The 14,983-nt window shown below is 47.0% G+C and overlaps 1 protein-coding gene across 7 annotated transcripts in view; it reads left to right on the top strand.

Moving 5' to 3' along the window:
* The window catches only part of LOC141265383 (triple functional domain protein-like), a 1,868,493-nt gene that overhangs the window by 925,605 nt on the left and 927,905 nt on the right, over positions 1-14,983 (top strand). The gene's annotated exons all lie outside the window — the stretch shown is intronic.

Raw genomic sequence — 14,983 nt, 5'->3', positions numbered from 1 at the left:
CAGTGTAGTATTCCCCAGACCATAACAATACAGTCACATCCCCCACACATGCAGTGTAGTATTCCCCAGACCATAACAATACAGTCACATCCTCCACACATGCAGTGTAGTATTCCCCAGGCCATAACAATACAGTCACATCCTCCACACATGCAGTGTAGTATTCCCCAGGCCATAACAGTACAGTCACATCCTCCACACATGCAGTGTAGTATTCCCCAGGCCATAACAATACAGTCACATCCTCCACACATGCAGTGTAGTATTCCCCAGGCCATAACAGTACAGTCACATCCTCCACACATGCAGTGTAGTATTCCCCAGGCCATAACAGTACAGTCACATCCTCCACACATGCAGTGTAGTATTCCCCAGACCATAATAATACAGTCACATCCCCCACACATGCAGTGTAGTATTCCCCAGGCCATAACAATACAGTCACATCCTCCACACATGCAGTGTAGTATTCCCCAGGCCATAACAGTACAGTCACATCCTCCACACATGAAGTGTAGTATTCCCCAGGCCATAACAGTACAGTCACATCCTCCACACATGAAGTGTAGTATTCCCCAGGTCATAACAGTACAGTCACATCCTCCACACATGCAGTGTAGTATTCCCCAGGCCATAACAGTACAGTCACATCCCCCACACATGCAGTGTAGTATTCCCCAGACCATAACAATACAGTCACATCCTCCACACATGCAGTGTAGTATTCCCCAGACCATAACAATACAGTCACATCCTCCACACATGCAGTGTAGTATTCCCCAGACCATAACTGTACAGTCACATCCTCCACACATGCAGTGTAGTATTCCCCAGACCATAACAGTACAGTCACATCCCCCACACATGCTGTGTAGTATTCCCCAGACCATAACAATAAAGTCACATCCTCCACACATGCAGTGTAGTATTCCCCAGGTCATCACAGTACAGTCACATCCTCCACACATGCAGTGTAGTATTCCCCAGGTCATAACAGTACAGTCACATCCTCCACACATGCAGTGTAGTATTCCCCAGGCCATAACAGTACAGTCACATCCTCCACACATGCAGTGTAGTATTCCCCAGGCCATAACAGTACAGTCACATCCTCCACACATGCAGTGTAGTATTCCCCAGACCATAACAATACAGTCACATCCTCCACACATGCAGTGTAGTATTCCCCAGGCCATAACAGTACAGTCACATCCTCCACACATGCAGTGTAGTATTCCCCAGAGCATAACAGTACAGTCACATCCCCCACACATGCAGTGTAGTATTCCCCAGGTCATAACAGTACAGTCACATCCTCCACACATGCAGTGTAGTATTCCCCAGGTCATAACAGTACAGTCACATCCCCCACACATGCAGTGTAGTATTCCCCAGGTCATAACAGTACAGTCACATCCTCCACACATGCAGTGTAGTATTCCCCAGGCCATAACAGTACAGTCACATCCTCCACACATGCAGTGTAGTATTCCCCAGGTCATAACAGTACAGTCACATCCTCCACACATGCAGTGTAGTATTCCCCAGGCCATAACAGTACAGTCACATCACCCACACATGCAGTGTAGTATTCCCCAGGTCATAACAGTACAGTCACATCCTCCACACATGCAGTGTAGTATTCCCCAGGTCATGACAGTACAGTCACATCCCCCACACATGCAGTGTAGTATTCCCCAGGTCATAACAGTACAGTCACATCCTCCACACATGCAGTGTATTATTCCCCAGGCCATAACAGTACAGTCACATCCTCCACACATGCAGTGTAGTATTCCCCAGGTCATAACAGTACAGTCACATCCTCCACACATGCAGTGTAGTATTCCCCAGGCCATAACAGTACAGTCACATCCTCCACACATGCAGTGTAGTATTCCCCAGGCCATAACAGTACAGTCACATCCCCCACACATGCAGTGTAGTATTCCCCAGACCATAACAATACAGTCACATCCCCCACACATGCAGTGTAGTATTCCCCAGGCCATAACAGTACAGTCACATCCCCCACACATGCAGTGTAGTATTCCCCAGGTCATCACAGTACAGTCACATCCTCCACACATGCAGTGTAGTATTCCCCAGGTCATAACAGTACAGTCACATCCTCCACACATGCAGTGTAGTATTCCCCAGGCCATAACAGTACAGTCACATCCTCCACACATGCAGTGTAGTATTCCCCAGGCCATAACAGTACAGTCACATCCTCCACACATGCAGTGTAGTATTCCCCAGGCCATAACAGTACAGTCACATCCTCCACACATGCAGTGTAGTATTCCCCAGGTCATAACAGTACAGTCACATCCTCCACACATGCAGTGTAGTATTCCCCAGGTCATAACAGTACAGTCACATCCTCCACACATGCAGTGTAGTATTCCCCAGGCCATATCAGTACAGTCACATCCCCCACACATGCAGTGTAGTATTCCCCAGGCCATAACAGTACAGTCACATCCCCCACACATGCAGTGTAGTATTCCCCAGGCCATAACAGTACAGTCACATCCTCCACACATGCAGTGTAGTATTCCCCAGACCATAACAATACAGTCACATCCCCCACACATGCAGTGTAGTATTCCCCAGGCCATAACAGTACAGTCACATCCTCCACACATGCAGTGTAGTATTCCCCAGGTCATCACAGTACAGTCACATCCTCCACACATGCAGTGTAGTATTCCCCAGGTCATAACAGTACAGTCACATCCTCCACACATGCAGTGTAGTATTCCCCAGGCCATAACAGTACAGTCACATCCTCCACACATGCAGTGTAGTATTCCCCAGGTCATAACAGTACAGTCACATCCTCCACACATGCAGTGTAGTATTCCCCAGGTCATCACAGTACAGTCACATCCTCCACACATGCAGTGTAGTATTCCCCAGGCCATAATAGTACAGTCACATCCCCCACACATGCAGTGTAGTATTCCCCAGGCCATAACAGTACAGTCACATCCCCCACACATGCAGTGTAGTATTCCCCAGGTCATAACAGTACAGTCACATCCTCCACACATGCAGTGTAGTATTCCCCAGGTCATCACAGTACAGTCACATCCTCCACACATGCAGTGTAGTATTCCCCAGGTCATAACAGTACAGTCACATCCTCCACACATGCAGTGTAGTATTCCCCAGGTCATAACAGTACAGTCACATCCCCCACACATGCAGTGTAGTATTCCCCAGGCCATAACAGTACAGTCACATCCTCCACACATGCAGTGTAGTATTCCCCAGGCCATAACAGTACAGTCACATCCTCCACACATGCAGTGTAGTATTCCCCAGGTCATAACAGTACAGTCACATCCTCCACACATGCAGTGTAGTATTCCCCAGGTCATCACAGTACAGTCACATCCTCCACACATGCAGTGTAGTATTCCACAGGCCATAACAGTACAGTCACATCCCCCACACATGCAGTGTAGTATTCCCCAGGCCATAACAGTACAGTCACATCCTCCACACATGCAGTGTAGTATTCCCCAGGTCATAACAGTACAGTCACATCCTCCACACATGCAGTGTAGTATTCCCCAGGTCATAACAGTACAGTCACATCACCCACACATGCAGTGTAGTATTCCCCAGGCCATAACAATACAGTCACATCCTCCACACATGCAGTGTAGTATTCCCCAGGCCATAACAGTACAGTCACATCCCCCACACATGCAGTGTAGTATTCCCCAGGCCATAACTGTTATGTTCTGCTACCGAAGCTAAGGAAAGAGAGGAGATCTGTCCCTACTATGAGACTCAGCTGAATCCCTACGATGTAACAGGGAACCTGATCCTGCGATCAGACCTGCTAAAGTCCTAATCTAGTCTGTACGAAGACCTATAGATGTGGGGAGGGAATCCCTACAAGTACTAAGGACTGGAAGGAATATGGGACACCTCCTAACAGAAATAGTAGCAGACAGACGAACAAACAAAATAGATAGAACATAGAGGTCCGTAGACCAAGCAAACTAACAGAGTTAGATACAGAGCACAGGCTAGCTAGAAAGTAGATATACAATGAAGTCCAGCAAAGCCAGAAGGGCGGAGCAGGACTAAATAGGCCAACAAGGTCATGTGACCAGCAAAGGAAAAAAAAACTAACAGCAAGGTTCTAACAGTACCCCCCCTTCTAAGAGGATCCTCCGGATCCCCTAGGACCAGGCTTATCAGGAAATCTCCTGTGAAACGCTCTGATAAGTCTGGACGCGGAAACATCATCTGACCTCACCCAAGAGTTATCCTCGGGTCCGAAACCTTTCCAGGCCACAAGATACTGCAAACTACCTCTATACCGTCTAGAGTCAAGGATGCGAGAAATTTCATATTCCCCGTCCTCCACCACCGGAGGAACAGAGGCAGAGGCGTCACCATCCGACACAACAGCTTTTTTTAACAGAGAGACATGAAAGACCGGATTAATTCTCCAGGAGGTAGGAACCTCCAACCTAACAGCAGATTGGTTGACAACCTGAAGCACCTTAAAGGGCCCTACAAACTTGGGACCCAATTTCTTAGAAGGAATCCTCAACCGCAGATTCCTAGAGGACAACCAAACCATGTCACCAACAGCGAACAAAACCTCCTGTCGTTTCCTATCAAAGTAGTCTTTAGATTTTCTGTTGGCCTCCTGAAGATTACCACGCACATCCGTCCAAACTCTTTCCAAATCACCGGAAAAATTCTCCTCCTCAGGCACGGCAGATCCCAACTTGGAGAACGACCCAAACGACGGATGTCTCCCAGAACAACAAAAAAAAGGCGAACAACCAGCAGAAGAAGATGTATGATTGTTCAGAGCAAATTCGGCAAGTGGCAGAAACTCAGACCACCCCTCTTGATTGTCTGCCACAAAACAACGCAAGAACTGCTCAACATCCTGGTTTTTCCTTTCTGTCTGGCCATTAGATTCAGGATGATATCCGGACGAAAACGACAAATGAATTCCCAACCTGTCACAAAAGGCACGCCAAAAACGAGCCACGAACTGAGGACCCCTATCAGAAACAATGTCAGTAGGAACGCCATGAAGTCTGACAATTTCCTTGACAAAGGCCTTAGCGAGAGTTTTAGCGCAGGGCAGTTTGACGAAGGGAACCAAGTGACACATCTTGCTAAAACGGTCCACGACCACCCAGATGACAGTAAAACCCTCAGAGGGGGGAAGGTCAGTTATAAAGTCCATAGCCAAATGTGTCCAAGGAGCACTGGGGACCTCCAAAGGACAAAGCAACCCCGCAGCAGGAGTATGTGAGGACTTAGATCTAGCACATATAGTACATTGGCGCACCCACTTAATGACTTCCTTCTGCCATCCAGGCCACCAAAAACTGCGACCCACCAGTCTCTTGGTCTCAGAGATTCCGGGATGACCTGCCAACCGAGATTCGTGACACTCAACAAACAAATCTCTCCTAAAGGTCTCAGGCACAAACAACCTCCCATGAGGAGTGTTAGATGGGGCATTCTCCTGAGCTTTAAGAATCTCATCTTCCAAAACGGAGTCTAAAGCAGCTATCACAACACCTTCTTGTAAAATGTTTTCCTCTTTCTCAGCACCGACTATGGGAGAAAAACTGCGAGACAAGGCATCCGCCTTAACATTCTTAGTACCAGGGATGTAAGTAACGGAGAAATTAAACCGCGAGAAAAACAGTGCCCACCTAGCCTGACGGGCATTCAGGCGCTTGGCAGCATCAAGATATATCAGATTTTTATGATCCGTAAGAACCTGAATGGGAAATTCCGCACCTTCCAAGAAGTGGCGCCAGTGTTCAAATGCGAGTTTAATAGCCAATAATTCACGATTACCAATATCGTAATTCAATTCAGTCTCCGAAAATTTTTTTGAAAAAAAGGCACAGGGATGTAATCCATCCCCGTTATCCTGAGACAATACTGCGCCAACCCCCACAGAGGAAGCATCAACCTCAACCAAAAACGGCCTAGTAACATCAGGCTGCATAAGGATGGGAGCAGAGGTGAACCTCTCCTTGAGATACACAAAAGCTTCAATGGCCTCAGAAGACCACTGAACCGCATCAGCACCTTTCCTGGTGAGATCAGTCAGAGGTTTGACAATACTAGAAAAATTTTTTATGAACTTTCTATAGTAATTGGCGAAACCCAAAAACCTCTGTATCGATTTCAAACCAATAGGCCTAGGCCATTCCTGCACAGCCTGAACCTTAACCGGATCCATCTCAAAACCTTTGCTGGAGATAATGTAGCCCAAAAAACTAATTCTCTGTACAGCGAACTCACATTTCTCCAGCTTAGCAAAAAGCGAATTGTCCATTAATAACTGTAATACCTCACGCACGCTCCGCCAATGAGACTCCAGATCTGGCGAATAAATCAAAATGTCATCCAAATACACAACCACATTTTTACCGATCAAAGGTCTAAGGATGTCATTAATCAGATTCTGAAAAAATGCAGGAGCATTAGTAAGACCAAAAGGCATAACCAGATTCTCAAAATGACCCACAGGAGTGTTAAAAGCAGTCTTCCATTCATCACCCTCCTTCATGCGCAACAGATTGTATGCCCCCTTAAGGTCGATTTTAGAGAACCACTTGGCCCCAAATAACTGGTTAAACAGATCAGGAATCAATGGCAGTGGGTAAGGATTGCGTACCGTAATTTTGTTAATCTCACGAACATCCAGACAAGGACGTAAACCGCCGTCCTTTTTTTTTACAAAAAAAAATCCAACCGCCACAGGAGACTTAGAGGGCCTAATGTGACCGGCGGCCAAGCTTGTCTGTATGTATTCCTCCAAAGCCTTCCTCTCAGGAATAGTAAGGTTAAATAAACGACTCTTAGGAAGAGTCGCTCCAGGGACAAATTCAATAGAACAATCATAGTCTCTATGGGGAGGCAAAACCTGCGATTCCTTCTCAGAAAAAACTCTCCAAAAATCCTGAATAGGAACAGGCAATTCTCCCCTATCCAAAGCTGCAATACGCCCGTTACAACACTTGTCATAACATTTATGGCTCCAGGATTTAATTTCACTGGTAGACCAATCCAGTACAGGATTGTGAAATTTTAACCAGGGCAAACCCAATATTACTGGAGAAGGCAAGTTATTCAACACTACCAAATCCAATTTCTCATGGTGAACACCATTAATAGTGAGAGGAAATTCACTGACCTTGAGAGTAATATTCTTCAAAGGGGAGCCATCCACAGAAACCACAGCAATGGGGGATGACAAAGGTTCAGGTTTTAAATTGAGTTTTTCCACGAATCCCCCATCAATTACATTCAGTGTAGACCCGCAATCAACAAACACCCGAAATTCCATTAATTTTTCCTGAGCAATCGTGGAAGCAGCTAAAAATATACCCTTGGAATTTAAACAGGCAATACGGGCGTGACTGACCATTTTTTTTTCTTTCTTCATACGAAGCTCACAGCCTTTAATCAAATGACCAGATTTTCCGCAATAGAAACACAAGCCTTGCGAAAAACGACGGTCTTTTTCTTGAGAGCGAGGTGCCACCGATCCAATCTCCATCGGTTCACCACTGTTAGTACACACATTATCATAACCAGAAACTGACATAGCAGAGGATTTGCTCTCATTAACCCTAGCACGCAGTCTTCTATCCACCCGTATAGCTAATTGCATAGCCTGTTGCAAATCTTCAGGTGTAGGATAAGCAATTAGCAGGTCTTTAACCCTTTCACTGAGCCCAGCAAGAAATAGACTTTTCAGAGCAGAATCGTTCCACCCTGTTTGAGTGGACCAACGACGAAAATGTGTACAATATTTTTCCACATTACCCGATCCTTGTTTTAGACGTCTCAACTCAGTCTCAGCTGATGCGACACGGTCAGGATCATCATATAATAGTCCCAAAGCAGAAAAAAAACTATCCACTGATCTGAAGCATGAATTACTAGGTTGCAAAGAAAAGGCCCACTCCTGAGGCTCTTTGCGCAAAAGTGACATTATGAACCCTACGCGCTGGGATTCATCCCCAGAGGACTTAGGTCTCAAACGAAAATACAATAAGCAAGCATTTTTAAATGAAAAAAATTCTCGGTGTTCACCAAAAAACAAATCCGGCAAACATACCTTAGGCTCCAAGAAATGTGCTCCAGGACAGTTACTCACGTGCTGACGGAGCTCGGCCACCTCCAGAGAGAGTCCCTGCAGGCGATGAGCTAAATCCTGAACCGACACCATGATGGAACAGAAAAATCTTTCCTTAGAGAATTTGCTGGCTGGACTTACTGTTATGTTCTGCTACCGAAGCTAAGGAAAGAGAGGAGATCTGTCCCTACTATGAGACTCAGCTGAATCCCTACGATGTAACAGGGAACCTGATCCTGCGATAAGACCTGCTAAAGTCCTAATCTAGTCTGTACGAAGACCTATAGATGTGGGGAGGGAATCCCTACAAGTACTAAGGACTGGAAGGAATATGGGACACCTCCTAACAGAAATAGTAGCAGACAGACGAACAAACAAAATAGATAGAACATAGAGGTCCGTAGACCAAGCAAACTAACAGAGTTAGATACAGAGCACAGGCTAGCTAGAAAGTAGATATACAATGAAGTCCAGCAAAGCCAGAAGGGCGGAGCAGGACTAAATAGGCCAACAAGGTCATGTGACCAGCAAAGGAAAAAAAACCTAACAGCAAGGTTCTAACAATAACAATACAGTCACATCCTCCACACATGCAGTGTAGTATTCCCCAGGCCATAACAGTACAGTCACATCACCCACACATGCAGTGTAGTATTCCCCAGACCATAACAGTACAGTCACATCCTCCACACATGCAGTGTAGTATTCCCCAGGCCATAACAATACAGTCACATACTCCACACATGCAGTGTAGTATTCCCCAGACCATAACAGTACAGTCACATCCCCCACACATGCAGTGTAGTATTCCCCAGGCCATAACAATACAGTCACATCCCCCACACATGCAGTGTAGTATTCCCCGGGCCATAACAGTACAGTCACATCCTCCACACATGCAGTGTAGTATTCCCCAGGTCATAACAGTACAGTCACATCCTCCACACATGCAGTGTAGTATTCCCCAGGCCATAACAATACAGTCACATCCCCCACACATGCAGTGTAGTATTCCCCAGGCCATAACAATACAGTCACATCCCCCACACATGCAGTGTAGTATTCCCCAGGCCATAACAGTACAGTCACATCCCCCACACATGCAGTGTAGTATTCCCCGGGCCATAACAGTACAGTCACATCCTCCACACATGCAGTGTAGTATTCCCCAGACCATAACAATACAGTCACATCCCCCACACATGCAGTGTAGTATTCCCCAGGCCATAACAGTACAGTCACATCCCCCACACATGCAGTGTAGTATTCCCCAGGCCATAACAGTACAGTCACATCCTCCACACATGCAGTGTAGTATTCCCCAGGTCTTAACAATACAGTCACATCCTCCACACATGTAGTGTAGTATTCCCCAGACCATAACAGTACAGTCACATCCTCCACACATGCAGTGTAGTATTCCCCAGGCCATAACAGTACAGTCACATCCTCCACACATGCAGTGTAGTATTCCCCAGAGCATAACAGTACAGTCACATCCTCCACACATGCAGTGTAGTATTCCCCAGAGCATAACAGTACAGTCACATCCCCCACACATGCAGTGTAGTATTCCCCAGGCCATAACAGTACAGTCACATCCTCCACACATGCAGTGTAGTATTCCCCAGGCCATAACAGTACAGTCACATCACCCACACATGCAGTGTAGTATTCCCCAGGTCATAACAGTACAGTCACATCCTCCACACATGCAGTGTAGTATTCCCCAGGCCATAACAGTACAGTCACATCCTCCACACATGCAGTGTAGTATTCCCCAGGCCATAACAGTACAGTCACATCCTCCACACATGCAGTGTAGTATTCCCCAGAGCATAACAGTACAGTCACATCCTCCACACATGCAGTGTAGTATTCCCCAGACCATAACAATACAGTCACATCCTCCACACATGCAGTGTAGTATTCCCCAGGCCATAACAGTACAGTCACATCCTCCACACATGCAGTGTAGTATTCCCCAGAGCATCACAGTACAGTCACATCCCCCACACATGCAGTGTAGTATTCCCCAGGTCATAACAGTACAGTCACATCCTCCACACATGCAGTGTAGTATTCCCCAGGTCATAACAGTACAGTCACATCCCCCACACATGCAGTGTAGTATTCCCCAGGTCATAACAGTACAGTCACATCCTCCACACATGCAGTGTAGTATTCCCCAGGCCATAACAGTACAGTCACATCCTCCACACATGCAGTGTAGTATTCCCCAGGCCATAACAGTACAGTCACATCCCCCACACATGCAGTGTAGTATTCCCCAGGTCATAACAGTACAGTCACATCCTCCACACATGCAGTGTAGTATTCCCCAGGTCATAACAGTACAGTCACATCCCCCACACATGCAGTGTAGTATTCCCCAGGTCATAACAGTACAGTCACATCCTCCACACATGCAGTGTAGTATTCCCCAGGCCATAACAGTACAGTCACATCACCCACACATGCAGTGTAGTATTCCCCAGGTCATAACAGTACAGTCACATCCTCCACACATGCAGTGTAGTATTCCCCAGGTCATAACAGTACAGTCACATCCCCCACACATGCAGTGTAGTATTCCCCAGGTCATAACAGTACAGTCACATCCTCCACACATGCAGTGTAGTATTCCCCAGGCCATAACAGTACAGTCACATCCTCCACACATGCAGTGTAGTATTCCCCAGGCCATAACAGTACAGTCACATCCCCCACACATGCAGTGTAGTATTCCCCAGGCCATAACAATACAGTCACATCCTCCACACATGCAGTGTAGTATTCCCCAGGCCATAACAGTACAGTCACATCACCCACACATGCAGTGTAGTATTCCCCAGACCATAACAGTACAGTCACATCCCCCACACATGCAGTGTAGTATTCCCCAGGCCATAACAGTACAGTCACATCCTCCACACATGCAGTGTAGTATTCCCCAGGCCATAACAGTACAGTCACATCCCCCACACATGCAGTGTAGTATTCCCCAGACCATAACAATACAGTCACATCCCCCACACATGCAGTGTAGTATTCCCCAGGCCATAACAGTACAGTCACATCCTCCACACATGCAGTGTAGTATTCCCCAGGTCATCACAGTACAGTCACATCCTCCACACATGCAGTGTAGTATTCCCCAGGTCATAACAGTACAGTCACATCCTCCACACATGCAGTGTAGTATTCCCCAGGCCATAACAGTACAGTCACATCCTCCACACATGCAGTGTAGTATTCCCCAGGCCATAACAGTACAGTCACATCCTCCACACATGCAGTGTAGTATTCCCCAGGCCATAACAGTACAGTCACATCCTCCACACATGCAGTGTAGTATTCCCCAGACCATAACAATACAGTCACATCCCCCACACATGCAGTGTAGTATTCCCCAGACCATAACAATACAGTCACATCCTCCACACATGCAGTGTAGTATTCCCCAGGCCATAACAGTACAGTCACATCCTCCACACATGCAGTGTAGTATTCCCCAGGTCATAACAGTACAGTCACATCCTCCACACATGCAGTGTAGTATTCCCCAGGTCATAACAGTACAGTCACATCCTCCACACATGCAGTGTAGTATTCCCCAGGCCATAACAGTACAGTCACATCCTCCACACATGCAGTGTAGTATTCCCCAGACCATAACAATACAGTCACATCCCCCACACATGCAGTGTAGTATTCCCCAGGTCATAACAGTACAGTCACATCCTCCACACATGCAGTGTAGTATTCCCCAGGCCATAACAGTACAGTCACATCCTCCACACATGCAGTGTAGTATTCCCCAGGTCATAACAGTACAGTCACATCCTCCACACATGCAGTGTAGTATTCCCCAGGTCATCACAGTACAGTCACATCCTCCACACATGCAGTGTAGTATTCCCCAGGCCATAACAGTACAGTCACATCCCCCACACATGCAGTGTAGTATTCCCCAGGCCATAACAGTACAGTCACATCCCCCACACATGCAGTGTAGTATTCCCCAGGCCATAACAGTACAGTCACATCCCCCACACATGCAGTGTAGTATTCCCCAGGTCATAACAGTACAGTCACATCCTCCACACATGCAGTGTAGTATTCCCCAGGTCATCACAGTACAGTCACATCCTCCACACATGCAGTGTAGTATTCCCCAGGCCATAACAGTACAGTCACATCCCCCACACATGCAGTGTAGTATTCCCCAGGCCATAACAGTACAGTCACATCCCCCACACATGCAGTGTAGTATTCCCCAGGCCATAACAGTACAGTCACATCCCCCACACATGCAGTGTAGTATTCCCCAGGCCATAACAGTACAGTCACATCCCCCACACATGCAGTGTAGTATTCCCCAGGTCATAACAGTACAGTCACATCCTCCACACATGCAGTGTAGTATTCCCCAGGTCATCACAGTACAGTCACATCCTCCACACATGCAGTGTAGTATTCCCCAGGTCATAACAGTACAGTCACATCCTCCACACATGCAGTGTAGTATTCCCCAGGTCATCACAGTACAGTCACATCCTCCACACATGCAGTGTAGTATTCCCCAGGTCATCACAGTACAGTCACATCCTCCACACATGCAGTGTAGTATTCCCCAGGTCATCACAGTACAGTCACATCCTCCACACATGCAGTGTAGTATTCCCCAGGTCATAACAGTACAGTCACATCCCCCACACATGCAGTGTAGTATTCCCCAGGTCATAACAGTACAGTCACATCCCCCACACATGCAGTGTAGTATTCCCCAGGCCATAACAGTACAGTCACATCCTCCACACATGCAGTGTAGTATTCCCCAGGCCATAACAGTACAGTCACATCCTCCACACATGCAGTGTAGTATTCCCCAGGTCATAACAGTACAGTCACATCCTCCACACATGCAGTGTAGTATTCCCCAGGTCATCACAGTACAGTCACATCCTCCACACATGCAGTGTAGTATTCCCCAGGCCATAACAGTACAGTCACATCCCCCACACATGCAGTGTAGTATTCCCCAGGCCATAACAGTACAGTCACATCCTCCACACATGCAGTGTAGTATTCCCCAGGCCATAACAGTACAGTCACATCCCCCACACATGCAGTGTAGTATTCCCCAGGCCATAACAGTACAGTCACATCCCCCACACATGCAGTGTAGTATTCCCCAGGTCATAACAGTACAGTCACATCCTCCACACATGCAGTGTAGTATTCCCCAGGCCATAACAGTACAGTCACATCCTCCACACATGCAGTGTAGTATTCCCCAGGTCATAACAATACAGTCACATCCTCCACACATGCAGTGTAGTATTCCCCAGGCCATAACAGTACAGTCACATCCCCCACACATGCAGTGTAGTATTCCCCAGGTCATAACAGTACAGTCACATCCTCCACACATGCAGTGTAGTATTCCCCAGGTCATAACAATACAGTCACATCCTCCACACATGCAGTGTAGTATTCCCCAGGTCATAACAATACAGTCACATCCCCCACACATGCAGTGTAGTATTCCCCAGGTCATAACAATACAGTCACATCCTCCACACATGCAGTGTAGTATTCCCCAGGTCATAACAATACAGTCACATCCTCCACACATGCAGTGTAGTATTCCCCAGGCCATAACAGTACAGTCACATCCCCCACACATGCAGTGTAGTATTCCCCAGGCCATAACAGTACAGTCACATCCTCCACACATGCAGTGTAGTATTCCCCAGCCATAACAGTATAGTCACATCCTCCACACATGCAGTGTAGTATTCCCCAGGCCATAACAGTACAGTCACATCCTCCACACATGCAGTGTAGTATTCCCCAGGTCATCACAGTACAGTCACATCCTCCACACATGCAGTGTAGTATTCCCCAGGCCATAACAGTACAGTCACATCCCCCACACATGCAGTGTAGTATTCCCCAGGCCATAACAGTACAGTCACATCCTCCACACATGCAGTGTAGTATTCCCCAGGTCATCACAGTACAGTCACATCCTCCACACATGCAGTGTAGTATTCCCCAGGCCATAACAGTACAGTCACATCCCCCACACATGCAGTGTAGTATTCCCCAGGTCATAACAGTACAGTCACATCCTCCACACATGCAGTGTAGTATTCCCCAGGTCATAACAATACAGTCACATCCTCCACACATGCAGTGTAGTATTCCCCAGGCCATAACAGTACAGTCACATCCCCCACACATGCAGTGTAGTATTCCCCAGGTCATAACAGTACAGTCACATCCTCCACACATGCAGTGTAGTATTCCCCAGGCCATAACAATACAGTCACATCCTCCACACATGCAGTGTAGTATTCCCCAGGTCATAACAGTACAGTCACATCCTCCACACATGCAGTGTAGTATTCCCCAGGTCATAACAGTACAGTCACATCCTCCACACATGCAGTGTAGTATTCCCCAGGCCATAACAGTACAGTCACATCCTCCACACATGCAGTGTAGTATTCCCCAGGTCATAACAGTACAGTCACATCCTCCACACATGCAGTGTAGTATTCCCCAGGCCATAACAATACAGTCACATCCTCCACACATGCAGTGTAGTATTCCCCAGGCCATAACAGTACAGTCACATCCTCCACACATGCAGTGTAGTATTCCCCAGGTCATAACAGTACAGTCACATCCTCCACACATGCAGTGTAGTATTCCCCAGGTCATAAAAATACAGTCACATCCCCCACACATGCAGTGTAGTATTCCCCAGACCATAACAATACAGTCACATCCTCCACACATGCAGTGTAGTAT

This window comes from Phyllobates terribilis, unplaced genomic scaffold, assembly GCF_046119375.1.
Source record: "Phyllobates terribilis strain yellow unplaced genomic scaffold, ASM4611937v1 Scaffold_4__5_contigs__length_816908805, whole genome shotgun sequence".
In the NCBI taxonomy this organism is placed as follows: domain Eukaryota; kingdom Metazoa; phylum Chordata; class Amphibia; order Anura; family Dendrobatidae; genus Phyllobates; species Phyllobates terribilis.
Note: the sequence above shows the minus strand (reverse complement) of the source record. Positions and strands in the feature narration are given on the sequence as shown.